This window comes from Antechinus flavipes, chromosome 1 (assembly GCF_016432865.1).
Source record: "Antechinus flavipes isolate AdamAnt ecotype Samford, QLD, Australia chromosome 1, AdamAnt_v2, whole genome shotgun sequence".
Classification (NCBI taxonomy): domain Eukaryota; kingdom Metazoa; phylum Chordata; class Mammalia; order Dasyuromorphia; family Dasyuridae; genus Antechinus; species Antechinus flavipes.
This window is the reverse complement of record NC_067398.1, coordinates 305816882-305839078: the sequence shown is the minus strand read 5'-3', so window position 1 is coordinate 305839078 and position 22197 is coordinate 305816882. Positions and strand designations below refer to the sequence as shown.

The 22197-nt window shown below is 35.5% G+C and overlaps 1 protein-coding gene across 39 annotated transcripts in view; it reads left to right on the top strand.

Annotated features, from left to right (window-relative positions):
- The window catches only part of RBFOX1 (RNA binding fox-1 homolog 1), a 1699751-nt gene that overhangs the window by 1411151 nt on the left and 266403 nt on the right, over nucleotides 1–22197 (top strand). The window contains exon 1 of one of the 39 annotated variants that reach the window (XM_051964043.1): nucleotides 18603–18625. The exons of the other annotated variants lie outside the window; for them this stretch is intronic. The gene's annotated coding sequence lies outside the window, so the exon portion shown is untranslated. Of the gene's footprint in view, nucleotides 1–18602; nucleotides 18626–22197 lie in introns of those variants that run through there. 39 annotated transcript variants of the gene reach the window in all.

Sequence of the window (22197 nt, the reverse complement as noted above, 5' to 3'; positions counted from 1 at the left end):
ATGAAATTCACAGGTAGAAATGTCCTCAGTGCTGACTTATGATTTGAGCTATTTGATGGAATAATAGTGGCATTTGGAAAAGTAGAGAAAGTAGATTTGGGCTTCTCAGGCACTATATAATGACATCATAAAACTAATATGCCTTTGTCCTTTTTCATTTTAAAGAAATGCACAAATAAAGCATTTCAGAAAATTTTTTGGGGACAGCTATATACATACAAATTATACACATACCTATGTTTAGGTATATGTATATTCATATACATATGTACATTTTGAAAAATAGGATCACAGAAAAATCTTTATGTTGGCATAGTAGCCACAGGGCAGATGTTGCACACACATCTTTAAATTTATCTTAAGGTACCTAGACTAAGAAGAAAATTGACAGTAAATCTGGAAGGTAGATTTTTACTTATTAGTCTTTTCAAATTTACATAGCATGAATTTGTACCAATTTTGGGTCAGCAGCTATCTTTTCCATCATGACTCAGATGTTTCTAGGTAATAAGGTCCTCTTTATAGTAAGCAAATTGTCACCTTGAATTTGCAATTAATCTTCGTTGAAATTGCTGCCTTTCTTTGTGGTTTTTTGTTGTTTAAATTTCCTTTCCCTTGCCTGTTCACTTCTAATGTTTCTCAAGAAACTGTTTCAAATGCACTGTACTTTTAATGAACCTTTTTCCTTTCTTTTCATCCCTGCTGTACCCCCAACAAAAATAACCTCAAACTGTGCAAAACATGTCCCAGGGAGAGGATTTTGAATTTCCTGATTGTAAGTGTATTACTGCAAAAGTCATATCATTGATGGACTGAAGACACTTCTTTCTTCTCTTTTCAAGAGAAAGGGAGACAATCTACTCACGTTTTTGGATTTTCTTCTTTCAGTATTATCAAGACAAGAAGTTAGACATTATTATAGACAAATTATTCAAAAAAATGAGAAGGGGGATTGGAGGTATGCAGGTTCTTTGTTGGTCATTGAAAGATCTGGTTTTCCCTTCAGAGATTATTTTCCTCATACAGATGTCTGTTTTCATTTTTTTTTCTTTAATGAAAAGGGGCAAGTAATTTTATGATTCCATTATATATTCTCATATGGTAGAGTCTGGTTATGTCTTTAAAAAAAATCCAATTCATAAAATAAAACAGCTTTCATGGAGGGAAGCAGCCTTATTTTAATGCTGAATGGTAGTTTTCAGCATCATGTTCATCCTGGCATTTGTGAATTTTAAATATAATATGCTTCATTTAAACATTGTAAATTAAACCACATAAATTCAATAATAGGAATAAAATTACGGATCCTTCTCTGTGACTACCTAAGCAATTTGGGAAATAGAGCAGAATAGGAAAAGTTGTGAAAATCAACTTGGATGTTGCTTCAGTGAGCCCCAATTCTCTTCCTCCACCTTTTCTTATATCTTCTACCCCCAGTCTCTTCCTTTCCTCTGTCCTGTTAACAAGTTACAGATGAATTAACTGATGGGAGATGTCCTTAAAATCTACTCAGACTAAAAGTGCCTGTAGACATGGTGCTCTGATTTAAATTAATCCAAAGTAATAAATCCAATGTTGGATAAATCAGATTTCCACTTTAAATATGGGATAATTGTCAGTTGCTTTACTTGGTTCTCTATACCAGTATAGTGACTTTTAAATGGCCTCAGGTTTCACATTTCCTTGTTCCAAACTTCTCCAAGTAATGTGAGAAAAAATGAAGCTGGTAAAAAAGAGTGAGCATGAGTTTCCAAACGAGAGCCCATCCTATGTGAAATAAAGCTATGTGTCATGAACAGAAGGGGCCTCTTTATTTTATTTCAATTTTTAAAAATTCTCTCTAGCATTGGAGTGACATGGTATCTTTCCAGCAATTCTTTTTTTTCCCACTATTGTATAACACTTCTTAAAATATCACCGAGTTAATTTGTTTCTGTTTGCACTCATATTACTCAAACAGTGATAAACGAAATGTATCTCTTTCTTTTTTTTTAAACAAAATTTCTTTCCAGATCCTTTTGAATGTTTCCAGTAATTCAACTCATTTTATTTATGTCCCCAAATAAATCCTTTATTTGAAGCAACATTCCCTGGCTAAGGCTACATCTGACTACACATATTATTGAGAAAGATCTATATATGAGGCAAAAAATATATCTTAATAATGTCTTATCTTTTTTATGAGAGTAATCATTCTAATTCATCTTGCCTTTGTTGTAGGTACCTGTCCTGTGTCCATACTTTTAAAAGGCTACAGTTAGCAATGGGAAAAGCTCTCAAAGAAGTGATTACAGACTCATGATTGCTCTCAAATTGAGCCTTTTTTCTGCCTGACACTGATCCTGTGATAGTCTCCCCACTTAATCCTCACCAGCAATTTGCCTATAGTTGCAGCTAACAGGAGGTGATTAGAGGGGAGTTTCCCACTGCCTCCTAACTCCTGTTGTCGGGGCATGTTAGACAGAGGCTAGTGAATCAAAGCTGTTTTCCTATTAGCTCAACTTGTCCTAATGCATTAGACCCACTTTCATCTAATGACATTGTTCAGCCACCAACACTATTTTAATATTATTGCTTATTTTTCAGATGCTGCTCTGAGCAGCTTAGGAATCAGAGAAAAAAACTGTTTCTCATTTTTAACCCAATCAGTAATTTGAGAAGGTAGGTGGTTTTCCCCCTCAAAGTTTAAAAAAAAAAAAAACAGAACTCCTTCCATAAGTAATGGAAGCCATAGAAAAATATCAGGAACAAAACCCTCAATGCAAACTTGATTTTTATATTGATTTTACTGCCTTCTCATGCCATCAATACTGGTAGGTGATAGTATAGCAGTTGTGAACTGGGGGAAAAACAGTGCCATAGATACCCAACTTCTACTGAACTCTGGTACTTTTCGGGCTCCAGATGGATTCTGAAATCCTGCAATGATTTGAAGTTGGGCTCAGTTAACTTTCGAAACCATTCCCAAATTAAATACATTTGCACTGTTAGTAGGTATCTATAGTGGAAAGAATTTTAGATTTTCAAACATGAGATCTTTACTAGGGAGTAAGCTGTCAAATGATGGGGTTAGACTAGATCATTGGTTTCCAACTCAAATAGAAACAGTGCCATTAAATGATACATAAAGATCTCTGCTGGCTGCATTTTTACCTAGAAAATTACATATGAACATGAGCTATGTCCTATTGTGTTTTTTTAAATTTATAAAAATATTTCCCAATTACATTTTAGTTAGGTTCTAGCCTTGGATATTGCAAGCTATATTTGCCATGCAGTTCACAGTTTGACACTCCTACACTAGGAGATCTTGAGGTCCTAGATTCAAGCTCCTAATCTTTTATAATATAGGCTAGCACGGGGCTGTTTGAATTTCCCCTTTCCTTCCCTATTTACTGGAATCTCATGCAATTCATGCATGTATAAACACACAGATAAGTTATACAAAGTACAGTTTGAAACTAGATCAGAAGATGAGGATAACAGAATGTTTCTGTCCAGAGCTTGCTTATAGGACTCATGCAATAGTTACTGGAAATAACAAGATTTCTGCTGTTAAGTCCCAGAGTCCCCAGTTTCTATAACATAATGAGAAATGGTTTTGAATCCTAAACCATGAAAATACTTTGTATTGCTACGATGAGAAGATTGAGTCATCTACTAGGGACATAGAGTGACATACTTAAAATGATAGAGACATTTAAAATGAAACAATGAATCATTTGTTGGAGGGTGGTGGAGGATGGGGGAAGAAAGAGAAGACAGGGTTCTTGCTAGATATATCCAAAGTTCAAGAAAAGATCATTTAGTCATAATATACTTAAGTTGCAAGAGACCATTCAATTCAATTCTCATTTACAAAATAAACAAAATGAAGCTCAGGATCATGAAGTGAATTTACTCTGTCATATAACTAGATCCAGGAGATTTATTTCATGTTAAAGTATAAAGTTGCATCAAGTCTGGGACCATCTTTGTTTTTTTCTCAATGGTAGATTCTCAGAAGGATGGTGGATTAGAATTACTCAGAATGAAAGATTGTGAAAAGACAATGGTGGAACTAATACCTCCATCACTGAGATCACAAATCCATCAGCATTTATGCTAATACCCAACAGAATACTTTGAACATATTACATATTTAATAAATTATAACTCACATTTACACAATACTCTAGGGTTTTCAAGTCTCTTTTTTCATGATAACCCTGTGGGATTCTGAGCATTAGTACTGCTGCCATTTAATGGATGAGGAAACTGTGACTTCCTTTTAGTTATAGGTAAAGTGCTCCTTATGATGCACGGAGCTTTTTATTCATCTCTCTTAATGCTAGCTTTTCTCTCTGAGAATACCTCCAATTTATTTTGTATGTTTATTATTTGTATATAGTTATTTGCATATTATCTCTCCAATTAGGCTGTGAGCTTCTTGAAGACAGGGCTATTTCCATCTTCTTTATATCTCCTATATTCATCATAGTGTCTGGCATATAATAAGTGCTTGATTCCTGACATGGTTACAACAATTGATTTGGTTTTTGAGAAAAGATTCAAGCCCAGATCTCCTGAAACTAAATGTTATGCTCTGAATGATGTTGTTTCATTGGAAGAATGAATGAATGAGAAATGGAAATTAATTATCAAACACCAAGAAATAGATAGTTTATGTTCTGGTCATGTCTACACTGACTTTCAGAATTGATCAATCTGATAAAACTGTTATTGAGTCATATCAGTAATGTCTGACTCTTCATGATCCTATTTGTGTTTTCTTGGCAAAGTTACTGAAGTGGTTTGCCATTTCCTTCTCCAATTCATTTTGCACATGAAGAAATAGATGAACAGGGTTAGGTGACTTGACCAGGATCACATAGCTAGAAACATGCAGAAGCCAGTTTTGAACTCCTGAGGATGTGTTCTTAACCCCAGACCTAGCACTCAATGCACTATGGTGCCACCTATCTGACCAATCTAGTAAATAAAACTAAGATCATTCAGGACAAAATTACTAGTTTCCTTTCATAAATATCTGTGGTTTTCTTGCCAAATCATCCAGTTTATTGCCTATGTGAAGACATAATCAAATGAATTTTTTTATGTAGCACATTTAAAATTGTATTTGCTTAAATATTTCTTAGTTTAAAATAATAAATAAAACTTTTACTAAGGTCTAGTCAGGCAAATGAAAATGAGACTGCCTAAGGATTAATCAGATTATGTGACATGATGGCAGCTAACAGATTCTGAAATTTTCTATATCACTATGTTCTCCTCCAGCTCTCTCTCATTTTATTCCCATCCCCAAGAAGCTCCTCATCTGTCGTGTCATTTGGTAATACCATAGATATCAGTCAGTCTTGCCTCACATATCTCAATCCACCGCCATATTCCCTTTTCAAAGGCATCTGGCTTAGATTGCATCATTGTCTATTTGTTTATATGATCATATGACTTGGCCTCTTTAATTGTAAAGTCCTAGAGATATACTTTGTCTTCCTTTTTTAAAAAAATTATTTAATTTTTTTTTAATATCTCCCTTTCCAGCCTAGGGATGTGAATTCAGCAGGTGTTTAGTCAGTGATATCTGGATCAATCCAATCATTTAAATAATATTTATGAAGTTCCAATTATGTGCCAGGCACTGGTGCTAGGTACTGGACATATAAATACAATGAATAAAACATTCCCTACCCTAGGGAGCTTGCATTCTAACAAGAGAGAAAAACAAAACAAAATATGTTAAGCATACACAAAATAAATACATGGAAAATAGATACAAAGTAGTTGACTATAAAGTAGTTTGGAAAGGAAGGCACTAGTAGTTAAGATATGAGGAAAAGTTTTCCATAAAAGTGCTTTTACTTCATTTCAAAGGAAGGAAAAGGAAGATTACATGACCTGGAAGTAAGAAGAAAGTGAGAAGGATAGTACCAAGGAACAGAGACTGGACATAGAGTATTCTGAGTAAGAAACAAAGAAAAGACTGATTTGGCTAGACTGAAGAATACACAGTGGATGTAATTAGTATGATGGGGCCAAAATGAATAGGTTGGAGCGAGTTTGTAAAGAACTAAAAGCTAAGCACTGAAGTTTGTATTGTATCTTGAAAATAAAAGCCACTTCTTTTTTTGGAGGAGAGAAGGTGGAAAGGAGACATGCTCAGTTTTTTGCTTAAGAAAAATCCATTTTGCTTGGTTTTGTAGAGGAAATATGAACAACATGAAGACAATAGCTAGCTTATAGTCATTACCCTGAGTTGTGATTTTAGGGAAGTCATTTGATCTCTCTAGTAAGTTATTGGGATCAATACTAAATCTGTGGCTTTATTCTTCTGGGGATTCTAAAGTGGGAAACTCCTTCAATTAATATAAATTTACAATTTACAATCTTATCAAGTTGCTGGAGGGATTAAGTGACTTTCTCAGAATCATACAGCCAGTTTGATTTAGAAATTAAATTTAAAATTAGATTTAAAATCCACGTCTTCCTGGTTGAAAACTCTCTATACCTTCTGTCTTTATGAGCCCTAGATACACAGGAGTCGGCCTTTTAAAGGTAAGATCTTTAACAAGTTTCAGTTTGACTGAAGCAATGCGCCCCCAACAGTGATTTAAGGCTAGGTAAGGAATGAGCCAGAGAATAGTTTTTTTTATCTAATCCAAAAAAACAAAATCAATCTGGGAAGGGAAGAACTTCAAGGTTTCTGTCAAAACAGATACAATTGCTATTTACATTCATCCTCAGCCAATTAGGGCCCAAACAGTGATCAAGTGGACCTTGGTTTGGGACTTATTGTTGTCAGTCAATAAGAGCCAGAGGGATGTGGGTTCAAGGCACATCCTTCAGAAAGATATTTCAGCCCATAACCCCAAGACATCTTGGGATGTTTCAGTGATCAAAACTTACAATCCTTTTGGGCAGGGGACCTACAGGAAAGAGAATGATATTCTATGTAGACAGAGAGAAGGGAAAGGAAAAGAGAAAGAAAAGAAAGAAAAAAGGAGAAAGAGGAAGCTGTGTTGCCCAATTGGCCAGTGCTAGTTGGGTCCCTAATATGACAACTCCTACTCCTTACAGAAGTTATTTTTTGTCTTTTGTCCTAGTAGTAGGTACTTAATAAATGCTTATTGAATTGAAATTGATTCCTATTTACATAATAATTAGAACTCTTGATCATCATTCCTTCATCCTCTCCCCCTGAGGACATGAGTTTTGATTCTGAGACCAATATCCAGAGATGTGCTCATAATGTTTTAACAATTGCTTCTGGGATTTGGGGGGAGGAGCAGAGATTATGTGCGCTTTAAATATACCTTTAAATTAAATGACATTATTATTGTTTTCTCTATCACTTTTTTAATTCTATAGAATCAAAATGATAAATGAAAGTTTAAATATAATAAACAAAGCCCTTGTCAGTTTCCAAAAAGTAACTACTTACACCAACTCCAGCATACTTCTTCCTTTATCACCCTACCACATAATTCTTCCTCTTTTAATCCTTGCCTTCTTCAGCCACTCACTGTCATGGTCATGCTTCATCATCACCAAATTGCACTACCTCCAAGATCCCCTTTTTTGACCACAACCCCACCTTTCAAGAATCCTTTATTTTCATTTAGCTTGTTCTTTACCTTTATAATAACTTTTAGTTCTTTAATCTCTATTTTTCTAATTTATATCACCTTCTCTGAATTGACTTGCCTCTATCTCAGTACAATCCATTTTGAATCCATAATAAGTCACTTAATAATTCACTGTCTGTTACCCTCTAGTCCTTATAACATTCTTTCTTTCTCTCCCTAACTTTTCAGCAAAGCAAACTTGCTAAGCCTCTAGTCCTAGTAGCTCATACCATCATTCACTCCCACCCTACAATTCATAATCCCACCCTACAGTGGAGAAAGTATAAAATTAAGTCGATTTCAGTCAATACAAACCTTGGCAATATTTTTTATTTTTATTGACTCCCCATTCTATTCTATGTGATGACTTCTAAGTTACTTCTCTCTCATGCCATAGAACATTCTGTTTCATACCAGAAAACATATTTAATGGATAGCTTAAGTTCCTATTTAAGTGAAATTAGAGCACTCCCTCATTTTTTAACACCTCAAAATTTCTTAGAATTATCACCTTTTCTTTTATCCATATCACAGTTTCTAAGTCAGAAGTGCTTATCATTAAGATATAATCATTTTGCCTTTGCCAATGACTCAAATAAGTGAGAATTGTGGTTTTTCATACTTCTATCAAAATTGATATTGATTAAACATTTGTACTGCCATTCTGAAATGCTTGAATACTTAATTATTGTATTTCTGTAGTAGAAAGTAAGCTCCTTGAAAGAAGGTACTATTTTGTTCTGGTTTTGTATCCCTATGTCCATAGACTATGATTCTTATTTCTTTCTTCCCACCCACACAACAGGATTCTATCTAATGTACGGATGATCTTCAGTTTCTCCTGACATCCTGAAAATGCCAGTGAAGAATTGCCCTCTTGAATTAAGACCAGCTGTCTTTTTGGTTCACGTGTTTTCTGTGATGAAATCTTTTACATCATATCTCCTTTGTTTTTTCTTGTTTGGAATATGTAGTAGACTGTTCTTACACAGTGAACTTCTCCATTACCTTTTGGATGACCCTCAGTTTCTGTGCTTCATATATAATGATCCTTGAACTTGTAGCCATAAAAGCATTACTAGAAGAATATTGGGACTAAAAAAAAGATGAATCTTTGTTTCAGAGAGAAATTTCGAAATTGACAGGATTTTGCAGTTTTCCAAAGGCAGGCTATTCCTACCCTCCTGTTCATTTCTAGATCCACCTATTTCTTGTCCCTTATCAGTTATCCTTTCCTCATTGAGATTTTCCCCATCATGGTTTCAATATATTCTGGGTCAGCATAAGAATTTAAATAGGAAGCTGGGGAGAGTTTTGTGGAAGCCACAAAAAAATAGTGAAGACAGAGCCTATGACCAAATACTTAACCCAAGGTATTGTAAACCATAAAAGAAAAAGAGGAAAAGAAGTTTATACTTATTCTTTGGTATGAAGGAAGGGCCAAAAAAGTTTACATGGATTTTTCAGATCATGGGGGTGCCATGTTCCTAATCCCATGATATGGAAGCAATAATTGTAAGTGTGATTTATTCAGTTGGTTTTGCCTAGATAGAAAGGTAGGCCAAAATTTTCAGTGATTTTGTATCTCTCATTTAAGTGACTCTTCAGTACTATAGTATCTATAATGTAGTCTATAAGTAAGATCATCTTGGAAAATTTCACCTCTTTATGTTTAACTTGGACTTTATTTTAGATCTCTACCTTAGATGTGAAAGTACACATTTATCTGTCTTATGTCTTGACTCATATTAATTAAGTTAATCTCTATTATATCTTTCAAGGAATTATGCATATATCTGATATCTGCAATGGAGATATTCTCTACCTTGTTAGATGAAAACCTTTACAGTAGCATTTTGTCTACTTAATCAAATGTTGTGATTTTAAATTTTTTTTAGTAGTCTGAATAGAATAAGTTTAGTGAGAATTTGCATTTTCTACATCTTTCAGTCAGTTATATGATGGGGAAGATATATAACAGTGCAATATATTTTGTGAAAGCCTCCCTATTCTAGTGTCTTCATTATGAATGTCCTCAAATAATGCATAGATTAGTCTAACAAAAATTTCATATAAATAGGAAAATAGACTTGTAGATTAGCTGTTATTGATGTTTTATTGGTTTCCTTTTTTGATGGAAATGAGATTCAGCATTTTATTCATGTTTTTGGCATTTTGCCTTTATATGCCTTGAGGATTTTTTCTTCAGCAATCTTAAAATTATGTTGTCTTCAGCACTTAGCTCCACTGAGGATACATGGTCTAATCCAGCCTCTTTTTCCCATTGCTGTCCTTTTCAGTACATTTCCATTTCCTATTTAAACATATTCTATGATATGAATCCACATTTGAGTGTTCTGTTGTTCTTAATGGTGAATAAAGAGTTTTAAAAATAAAAAAAATCCATACAGATTCTGTCTTTGATTTTGTTTTTATCTTTTTAATTCCACAAACATTAGTATATTTTTATCCATCTGGGTCTCTTACCATACTTTATTTAAAGTATTTTTTATTCTGTTGTTTCTTACTTTTTTACAAAGTGATGTTAAATAATCTTTTGTTATTCTATGTAAACAAGTTTATATTTTTAATAGCCATTGACCTTGGCTTTTATATCTCTCCGCTCAGCAAATAGTTCAAGTATTTGCTGACAAGAAGGGTGTAGGTTATTTTGGTTTCTTTGTGACATCATTTAAACCTAGATTTAAAATTATCGTAAAGAGTTTAGATGTCCTTTCCTTTATCCACTTCTCATTTTTCAGCATTATGAAATTGTTTAAATAGGTCAGGTCTATTTAGGCCAGCTTAATAATAATTTTGATCTTTGCTTTAATAAATTAGTAATTTATGGACAACTGAGGGAAAAGAATGTAAGTTGCCATGTTCTACAACTAATACATTTCTGAGGTAGATTTTGGAACAGGGTCTTGTTGATTCTAGTCCAGTAATCATGCACTACATAATGCTACCCCTCTACTGGTCTTGGACTCATAAAACATGGATTAAATTAATTGGCTATGACAGTTGTATGAGACTGGGCAAGTGAAGTCATTTTTCTGGTCTTCAATGTCCTCATCTATATAGTAATGATGGTAATACTTAATATATTTACCTTGAGAGTTGTGAGAAAGGCATAACTTTTAAACCTTAAAACATTCTAGAAATGTGAATCATTACTATTCTATATCTACTTCATTGTAATTATGACTTGCCTAACTAAGAAACTATGCCAGGATATGCATACAGAGGAAAAATGCTTTTCTTATCAAAACTGACCTTCCCATACATCCATCTCTCTCTCTCTCTCGCTCGCTCTCTCTCTCTCTCTCTCTCTCTCTCTCTCTCTCTCTCTCTCTCTCTCTCTCTCTCTCTCTCTCCTTCCCTCCTTCCTTCCCTCCCTCCTTTCCTCTCTGTTTTTTCTCTTTTTCTTGTTTGTCTGCCTACTTTGGCTCTGGCTCTCTGGATCTCACTTCTGTCTTAGTCTCTGTTTCTGTGTCTGTCCCTGTATCTGTGTCTGTCTGTCTTTGTGAATCTCTCTCCCCCTCTCTCTTTCCCTCCCCCTGTCTCTTTGTCTCCCTCTGTGTCTCTGTCTCTTTCTATCTCTCTTTCTCTCTCTCTCCTCTCTTTCTCTCTTTCACATACATATGTGCATGTATAATATCTTAAAATATCACATAAGAAGGAATTATGTGTATATACTGAATTGTTCTTGGGATTCTGTTTGTGGCTGCTGTTTATGAGACCTCTTACTGGTCGAAGCATTGCCTCTTCTACTCCACAAGTTATATAAGCGAAGCTCACTCTGGTTCCCAATTATTGGGCTAACCAGTCTTTTACAGTATTGTATCTTATTTGAAATTTTGCTTTAGGAGAATCTCCTAATGTGTTGTTTGTGCCTCCCCAAGCTGCATCTGTCCTCCACATTTGACCCTCCTTAAGGGATGCTTGAATACATTGCGGTTCCTCCTGTTTATCCCCAGGAGGGGATAGCATAATTGTCTCTTCAGAATCTCAGAATTCCATTTTAAAAACTCTAGAACTATATTCATTCCTCAAGTTAGTTGTCAATAGTTCATTCCAAAGGGGTATCTGTAACAGTCCTCAGTTTCTTATTTATGAAAATTGCTGGTCCGAATAATGGAATTGTGAATTGAAGAATTATAGAATGGGAGAGCTGAAAATGACTTTGGAAATCACTTAATCCAATCCTCTTATGTTACAATATGGAAACTGAGAACCAGAGGGATAAAGTAATTTTATAATAAATGGCAATCAGTGATTTAACCCCAGATTTTCCCCTTTCTAATCTCAGTATTCTTTCTATTAGGTAAATTTCCTCTAGATATTTAACTTAGGCTGGAATTTGACCCCAAACTCCATCTTTAAATCTTTCAGTACTCTTTTGGTCATCTTGCTTTTGATTTTCAATTTATACTAGATCAGCTTTGTATTTCCCAGATAGTAGAATTCTGCAATGAACTTTTAGCCCTCCGTTGTTCTTGAATGCAGTTGACATGCATGATGCAAATAGTTAAGCAGCTTTACTCATCTTTTCACTTGGGACTTGTAGAGTAAGTCAAAATAAGCTAAGAGAAATGGAGATTTATTAGGGACCTAATAGTTGTCTTCATATATTTAAAGGTCTCTCATATAGAAAAAGGGACATTTGTGCTCTAGTGAACAGGATGGGAACATAGAGGTCAAAGTTACAGGGAGACAAAGTTCAGTTCAATGTAAGTAAACATATTTTCAAGATAGACCATCAATTACTCAATCAGTAAATATGTATTAAATATCTACTGTGCTAAGTGTAACAATCGATACAAAAAAAAAAAAAAGTAAACTACAATCCCTGTCCTCAAGGAGTTTATAATCTTATTGGGGAGACAACAGTAGATGGGCTTTTCACTAAATAGAGAGCTCTCCATTCAAGCTCTATACAAGCTGAATAACCAGCTATCAGGAATTCTGTCAAAGTAATTCCTATAGAAGTGAGAGGTTGTACTTATAGGATTCTCAAATTCTCTTCTGATATTAATCTTTTATGATTATCAACTTGCCTTGTATTCATATCAACTCTTAAAAAATGGTATATTCCATGCTTGCTATCTTGCATGTAGCCTGCCAGAGCATGATTACCAGTGAGCAAAACCTCAAAACCTCCAAAAGTCACTATCTCTACAATATTTGATGTATTTAATAAGCTATTGAGTTGAAGTGTATACCTCTAGTACCTAAAATTATCATCAATTACCAACTTCCAAATTCCTCCATATCCTTAAGCATATTCAAAACAAAACCAAAACAAACCAATATCCTCAGTTATTTCTGTTATTATTAAAAACTAGGCCTTATACAATTAGACTCACTTAAAACCTGTCCTAAGAGACCACGCCTATAAGGTCCTTTAATAATTAGATGAAATTTACACATGCAACACAGAGGCTGTGTTATCCCCTGAACTTTATTTGCCATATAAAGATTCCATCCTTCCCGTGCTTTGGCTTGAAAGAAGAATGTTGATCATAAAGTGCATGACTAAATTGCAACTACATCCTGTCAAGATAACTATCAGTGACATATCCCTGAAATTGTTCCCTCTGTTTCTCTGGAAGTGAGTGAACATGAGCAAGTAATTTCAGTTCTCTGCACTTCATTTCCTTCAATTCCTTCTTCATTTTTTCTTCATTTTTGAGGCACCTCTTCCATGGATCCTGCTTCTATTCTTTCTCCCCTCTCCTCCATTTCATGTTTCAACTCTGTTTTTTTTTTTTTTGTTTTTTTTTTTTAATGTCTTATTCCCTTATAAGAATGTAACTATCTTGAAGGCAAGGGCTGACTCTTTTTCTATCATCTACCCATCCATCAATCTGTCTGTCCATCACCCGTCTATGACTTGTCTGTAGGTCTGTCTATCTGTCTATCTAGCTATCTACCTGTTTATCATTTCTTATATCTCAGACAAGGAAGTTGAACTCAATGACCTCTAGTTTTAAATCTATGCTTTTATTATGACAAATGTTGAAGACCTTTGACCCTTTGGGTCATTTTAAGATCCCTAGCCAAACTTTTCTGGTCAAATGATACCTCTCATTTCTGCTATTTGATACATAGCAAATTATCTTCCATTTCTGATTGCTCAGTGATCGCTTCCTTAATCGTTACTTGATACTGACAAGGAACTTAATTTGGCTAAAAAGAAAAAAAAAGATGTATTGTGTTCTTCTAGAAGAATTTTGCATGGTCTTCACATGAAGCTAGTCATGTCCCATAAGCCTTATCTCTGCATTATCTGTTTACCTATAGATAGATAGATTTTTTATTTGTAACATAGGTGAGACATTTGCTGTTTTAATCCCTATAAATTGACATGGGGATGGTAGATTCCCCCAGGTTTTACACAGCTTCACATGGTTCGACTTTGGGAAAACTACAAGTGTCATCTATTCATTAATACACCTCTTATGATGCTAACAGAGCTCCTGTTTATTATGGGAATTCAGAGTACAAAACAAGGAGCCAGAGGAAACAAATTATTGTGCTCTTTGATTTGTCAAAGGAGCCATTTAATCTGCTTTACAATATGCGCTTTAGAATTTTCCAAGTTCATAGCCATGAAACAAATGCGCCTACCATAAACTGTGCTAGAGTTTAATTATCTTTTTTTTCTCTGTTAGATTAAATTACTAAGTATCTTCTCCAAATATGCAGTTTCTACTTTTGAAAAAAAAAATCTGATATGCAAACCTAGGGAAATGGTTTCTAACACTCTACATAAATGAAGTTGGCTCTTATTGGCATCCAATTTTGAGGAATGGTTTTAGGGATACGAAAGGACCCTGTCGTTATTAATGTTAAAAATTGTTGATGCTCTGTGCAGTGTGTTTTTCTAATTAGAGGAAAGCTGGAGAGTACTATTTCCATAATCAACCTGGGAACAGAAACTCAGCAAAATTTCATGTATTTTCAATGAAACTGCTCCTCAGCAACATAAAAATGGCTTTTATACCATAAAGGCTGTAATTAGAATAAGTCAAATCAGTTGGAAACGATTAAAGCCAGAGAAGGCTAAGCTGCCTTCTAAATATTTGTCTGGAGATTAGTCCTACTCTTGCAGCCCCGAGAAGCATCTTTGATTTACTTAGAATGCTCGACGTAGCAAAGATAATCCTGCAGAAGGCAAATGAACACAAATTTAGATGTGCTGTTAGGCTTTCTTTGTGATTCGACAGGAGGCAGTGCATTGGAAGTGATGTCGGAAAAATGAATACAGGGTCACATTAGACAAATTGCTTTAAAAAAAAAAAGCCGTGATCATCAATTTAAATTCTTTTAAAATGTGCTCGGTCTTTGAAGCTTTTAGGATGCACTTTAGAAGTCCACGTGGAATAATTTTCTGCATGTCAATGCGACAGTTGATGCGAGTCTCATTGTATTTTAAATTATAGTCCTGAGATGGGACTTGCTGCATGTTGCTTGTCTGACATCAGCTATTAAAATACAAGTAAATCTTGGCAGGTATAAATTTAAAGAAGAAAGGAGATTATGTAAGAAAATCAGAATTGTTAATATTAATTTACTAACCAAGGGATACTGGCTATCACTCTGTATCCCCTGAAGATCATGTAAATACTTTTATACATGCACAAGATAAAGTTTATTAATGGGGGCAAAGGGAGGAGTAGGACTAATATGAGTATTCTGGTAATGCTTCTGGGTCATGGTTTGGTGTAGGAAGCAACTAATATGATATTATTCTCATGCTGCCCCTCCCCCATTAAAGCTAAAACATGACAAGTGGATGAATGTGAAACTATGGGATGATGATGGGGGGATGTGTAGCTAGAGGAAACAACAGCACTTGAAGAATGGCTGGAAGTCTGAGTTCACTTTTCAAAAGGCTCTAATTCTAACTGACAGAGTTTCCCTCTCATTTGTAACCCCCTTAGTATCCCAAACTTTTGTGTGTGTGTCTGCATTTAGCCCTTGAAAATATAATCAGCCTAATGTAGTCTCTTACTGAATTTTAAACCACCCCATTAAAACTCCTTTAACGTGCTAAAGTAAGCTTCAGAGAGGGTTTCCATTTCATCTTTATTGAGCTGAGTCTGTAGCACTCTTTCCCTTTGCACCACAGTGAGAGGCTGTCAATAATTCAATAGCCATGGCCTTGATGGGCCGAGGCCCAACTTAGACTTTAAACAGAGCCAAGCAGCTTGTCAAAGTCTGATGTGCTGTCAATGGCTGACTGATCTATACTGCATGAATTCCCCCCTCAGCTCTTGATGTGTCCCTGGGAATAAAAAGAAAGTCATTTCAGAAGTAGACCCAGTGTGAAGCACCTGTTTATTTAGAATGTTTAATGAGGGCAGGTAGTATCAGTGATGAAGTTCAGTGAAGTCATTGCACTTTTGGATTGAGTAGCCCATGTCTGGGTCTCCCTGGAGTTGCTTGGCAGCTTGGGCAAAGTGGAAGAGACAAAGGTATGCCCTAGTTTCATGGATGCCGTTAACAGCACCAGGAAAATGTCCAGTTGAAAGACTCTATCTTGCGTGTGTCAGCTAGTGGGCAAACCTTGATCTTCATTGCCTGGCCATGATTCTAAAAATACAAATTAAAGTGAAGAAATTTGTGAGGCACATATAATGCTTATATAGAGAATTTCTCACCCCTTTATTGAATTTCTTGAGTGCCCAGACCTAGATTCACCAAATTTTAAAAAATAATAGCTAAAATTATATAGTATCATAGATTTGGAACTGGAAAGAACCTGAGAAAGTGTCTGGTCCAAGCCTTTTATTTTATAAATAAGGAAATATGACCCTAAGACCTCTGACTTCAGAGCCATTCCTTATTTCTTATTCTAACTATTCATAATAGTTCTTTAAAGTTTGTAAAACAATACATATATTTCATTTAATCTTCAAAACCACATGATGTAGCATCTTAAATCATATTTTTCCTATTTTATACATGAGGTTACCTAGACTCAGAGAAGTTAATGACTTACTTGTAGTCACACACAGTACTATCAAAGATGTGATTCAAACCCAGGGCTTTCCTGCTTCCAAAGCCCTTCCTCATTCCAAATACATCCAAATTAAATTCTCCAAATTGTATGAGCTAATTTATGACACAAAAGGTGAGAAATAAATTATGTTGATTTGTAATAAGAGAAAGGGAATTTTACTTTGAGAAAACATAACTGGATGATTGAGAGGTCATGGGCTTTCTAGTTTGGAATCCAATAAAACAGATATACTTTCAAAACTCCTCCTCCCTTCTTATCTTAAAGAGTCAGAAATTGGCTTAAATGAAATTTGTGAATAAATCCCCTATAAATAATGAGGATAGCACTGAAGCCATGTTTTAAATGCAAAACATCTCAATTTGAGGTCACTTGCTAAAATTTTTGCACTGTAAAATTTCATTGCATTAAATGATAATTAGTGGCACAAATGAAAAGTTATTTCCTGTTGCATTAGAGTTTTCATTACAAATAGCCTTTCTTTTGTGATTTTTTCTTTTTTCCTCTTTTTTCTTCTCTCCTTCTCTCCTCCTTCCCTCCCTTCCTCCCTCCCCCTCACTCCCCCCAACTACTACAAATGAGATTAGAACTTGATAGAAGTGATGGATAGTGTACTAAGCAGGCTGCCATTGAAAATGCTGATGTGGGTGTCAAAAGCCTTGAATTTGAATCTTTGCTACAACAATCGCTAAGCTGTGTGACCACAAGCAGGTTCCTTAATCAATCTGAATCTCATCTTTTCATGTCTAGAACAGAAATGAAGTTTAGATAACTATTTAATGGCTATATTGCATATTTAGATACCATGTAAACATTATACAAGGAGTTTTATTCATAACAACTGCACCACTTGCTTAAGAGGGTGGTTGTGAATAAAACTCTTTGTAAACCTTAACATGATATCCAATTGTGAGATATTATTATTCTGAAAGATAGATAGAAATGGTTGTTTGTAAAGTTTGCTAATGGAAAAATGTCACACAGATGGGATTAGTGGTGAGGGTGAGCCAGTGTCCCTGTTATCACTTAAAATAGCAAGGCTCCCAGATTTTGCTACTCATGAAAACTATCCCCCAATCTGTTTTATAGAGACAGGGGAAAGGGAAAAGGAAGGAAGGGCAGAATAACCACTAATTAAGTGGTAGCAGATTGTTTAGAAAATACCACTGTTGTGGAAACTAAGCTGTGTATTGATGAAGCACAGCTAAGTGAGGGAATTTGCATTTTAAACATATAAGTCAATAATTCCATATCCAGACCCTCTGTTGGGCCAATAATCTATGTTTTAAGAACAATCAACATTAAATGCTATAGCAGTAAGAGGGATGTTGGTTATGATGTCATGTGATATGTTAATGATATAATAATACTACTGAAAGTCTGGGAAGTTACAAGTTATAGAAACTTTTCCTTTTATTTTTTCCTAGAGAGAAATTATTCATGCTGGAGACAATAGAGTTGCCACATAAATATTGACAGCTGGATGGTCACACGTCTGCTTTGGCATCTGTCCTTTGTGTTATACCCAGGGATTCCACTTTTTTGTGGGGGGGGTGGGATGGAGGGAGAATAAAAATCTCTCCCATTTCAGTCCAGCATGGGGCATCCTTGGCAGGTAGCAGGAAACATCTGGTTATGACTCCATTAGCCCAGCTATTGCCCAGTTCCCTGCCCTGACTGCCTAGGGGTTGATGTGTTAGGTGAGACGTGATCTAGGAGAGAGACCAAACTGGTTTTAACTTTTGGCCTGAGCTCTGACAGAACTCTTGTTTGCTTATTGGTTTGTTGTTCTCCCTTTGATGGCAGGTGCTCTGAGGGCTTACTGATCCCTGTCTCCACTTGAGTCGCTGGCCCTGTCTTTCAACACTTCTTCACTCTCAGCACCATATCTTCCCAGGCCAAACAAAGGAGCAGAGCTAGATTAGCTTTGGCAGACGTTAAGGCGCAGCATTTGTCGGACCCTGGGTCCAGTGTAAGTTTGCAAACAGACCTGCTCGTTGTACAAAATCATTAGAAGTGGTGCATCTGGGAAACCAGAGAAGCTTGGGCAGGGAGGTGAAAGTGAATAAAAATGAGGAGGCTTGCAAACTGCTTTTGCTCCAGGGCTGGTTTTAATGAGCCTGTCCCTAATGAGTTGTCCCTGCAACTAGCTTCAGGCCTAAACAGATGAGGCAGGGATTCTGCTAAATTTTTGATAGGATTTGCACTGGTTTTTATGAGAAAGCAAGCAGCAGAGAGTGCAAAGTTGGGTCATGAATCTTTTACGAGGCTGGATTGTTGTCCATCTTGTCAACAGGGACTGTAAGACCTGGTTGCTAATAGAGACTATGACTCTGTGCTTCTTGTAGTCACAAACCTGAATGGATTGGGGAGCTTCTAATTCATGGGGGCATTTGGTTTTCCCCAAAGTAGAGCCAGCCACGAAGTCTCCTGGAAGTATTCATTTTAAGACTCCATCAAGTTGATTAGTGGAGCTGTTACCCATTGCTAGTTAAAAGTCTTATGTCGAGATTGACTGATACTTACCCAAATGCAGTTTTGGACATTTTATGTGGGTTTTCAACCCAGTAGACTATGGGAAAAAGTCCTATAAAAGACTTCAATTAATATCCATTTATCTTATGGGGCCTAATTCATTTTAAGAATTACAGACATTTATATTTATGTTGCCTGAGAAAGCATTGGCCATGGATAGAATATCACCATCAATAGCTATCAAAATATTTCTAATATTTATCCATTTTGGAGGTGAGCCAATCAATGAAATTTCATATACTGCTCTCTCTTTTTTAATATGAAAAGAAAAGCTGCCAACAAAAATATTTCTTGGGTTTGATTCATCTACCAAGATGCAATTTTCTTGGTGGCTTAAAAGGTTACTGAAAATGCATGATCAGCAGTCCTTATTGCATGAAGTGAGGTACCTTCCCCCTCCACTCACTCTCTCACACACTCTTTCACATTAATCATGTAACTGATTTAATAAGCCCTGGCTCAGAGGGATTTTTTTTTTCCTATAAGATTTCAGATCAGCACTTGATTGGGAGACTGAGACCCTTGAATTTAGCCAAGAAATGCATTCAAGGTGAAATTCATGAATTGTTGTGTGGGATTATTGTGCCTTTTATTTGTGCAAAATTATTTGCTTTTACAAAATACTTTCCACATATATAATATGTTTTTATTCCAATAACAAATGGGGGAGGAGCTGAGACCTAGGACCTAGGTCTTCTGAATCCTAGGCTGATATTCTGTCTGTAATTTAATTCTCATAATATCTTTGAGTAAGGCAGATAGGACCAGCATTATCACCTTATTTGAAAGGTGAGGACATTAATACTGAATTATGCTGTGTCCCACATATAGGTGATGGCAACATTGACAATAAAGTATCATTCTTCTGATTCTATGCTAGATCTTTTTTCCACTTAACTATGCTAGCTATGTGACTGTCTCTTCATCTAAGAATTGTTTTTCTTTTTTTTTTTTTTTTCCATTTAGGAATGCAAATGCTTTTCTTAAAGGAAATCTCTCCACTTTTGCCTATGAGGAAAGATATTCAGTTGAGTTTTCAGGAGTTGCTGGGATACAGTGTGACTGAGCCCTGGTCTTCTGTTATTTCAGATTATGATGATGAGAAATAATATACTTTGAGCCCCAAGTATTTCTTTAGTGTCCTGTGAGAATGTCTTAGAGTGCTTTTCCCCAGATACAAAGTAGTTAACAGTATTATCACCCATAAAAGTTTAATGTTAATTAACAGCCCCATTGAAGACAGGAGTTGTAGTGTGTTCAAAGTACATTTCAGATTTATATTACCTAGCCAAGCTTTGGCGTTTGCATTCTGGGAATAGAAATGGGAAGAAATCCTACTCTGCATACAGAAGAAGCATAGTTGTGGGGGAGATGGTGCACCAAAGAAGTCAGCTATCATGTAGTAGAGGCCTACCTGGTCTCTAGCAATGTTCTCAAGTGAGATAAGCAATATTATGCATGTATTTTACAACAATGATCATGTAATTAGCTAATGGAACAGACAGAAGTGGAACCACATTATTGAAACAGCAGTTTAGTGCAAAATATTTTTAAGCAGTGTGAAAAACTTTATGAGATTATATGTCAATATAGGGCAATTGAAGTATTACACTGGATAAAATATAGCACCAAGTAATGAAATTTTGCTGCTGACAGATATACATAATAAAGTCTTTTAGGAAGAAATGTGGGTTACAGGTCCATCACCTCTCAGTGGTTTCAACCTTTCTTAGGTTATCTCTTCAAAAGTTCTTTTCAAATTGCCTTTATAGTTAGTTATATCAGCATTATGCTGAGATTTGGCCTGACATGTAATTCACCATGTCTTTAATGTCAACTCTTAAGCAACTTGATTTACCAATGGGCACATTTCTCCTATCTGTAGAATAATTTTTTTTTTTCCTCATCTGACTGCGAGGTATGTGATCTCATTTGGGCATTCCTCCTTACTATCATTTATTGGGCTTCATCTCTTTTGGACTATCTGCTAGCCATTTTAGCTCCAGTATAGGCTATAAAGGAATAGAAACTCTTTGAATAGAGTGACAGAGCTTAAATTTTAACAAAGGCTAAGCAGAATAACCCCAAACTAGGATTATCTTTCTATTATTCCTAACTACACAGTAGTTAGGCCTGACATAGCTTTCTGTTCCATAGAACTGTCTCACATAAAGTTAAACATTCCCAAGAACCTCTATTGCGTGGAATATAAACGAATTTGAGTTAGAACAAAGGGTAAGTGAGCTAAGGCAGTAAGGTCATTGTCTTATATCCACATTGCCTAAATTATTATGCAATCCTGTAAGTAACTTTAAAAAAAACAAAACAAAACAAAACAAAACAAACAAAAAAAGCTTCACTTTGGTGGCTTACTTTGGCCAGTGGAAAAAACTTCCCTATATTCTTTATCATTAAAAGGAAAGAAAAGTATATATTCAAGTCATGTCACAAGAATAGATTCACCAAGTGAATGTCAAGGGAATGGAGTAGGCACCCTCCTATAATCCAAAAAGCAAAACAATAAAAGCTTAAGTTCTCTTCATCATGAATCCAGAGGGTCCACCAGTACATGGTAACATTTTACAAGCTACATGAGAAAAAATGAAAGCAGGAATCAAAATATTTGCAAAGACTGTGCATAATTAGGATGAGCTTTTGATAGATAAAGAGGCTCATAAAATGAACTTCTCAAAGCACATTTGATACAGCATCAAATAGTAGTGACAGGTCCATAAATCAAATGAGATCATGGACATCTGATTCAGAATGTAAAATGTCCTCTCTCCCTTGAAACTCAAGTATAACTAGACTCTTCTCAGAATATAAAGAACATTGTAAACATTCTCATTATTCCTTTGGAATTCCAGGGAGCCAGGAAACCCTCTCACAATGTAGGTTACACTCCTTTTCTCTGCATTTTATCCTTGGAGTGGCATTCAAGATAGAACCTTAGTCATTGTATACAGAGTTTAAATCCTAATGCCAAGGTTCACCCATGTCATAAACACT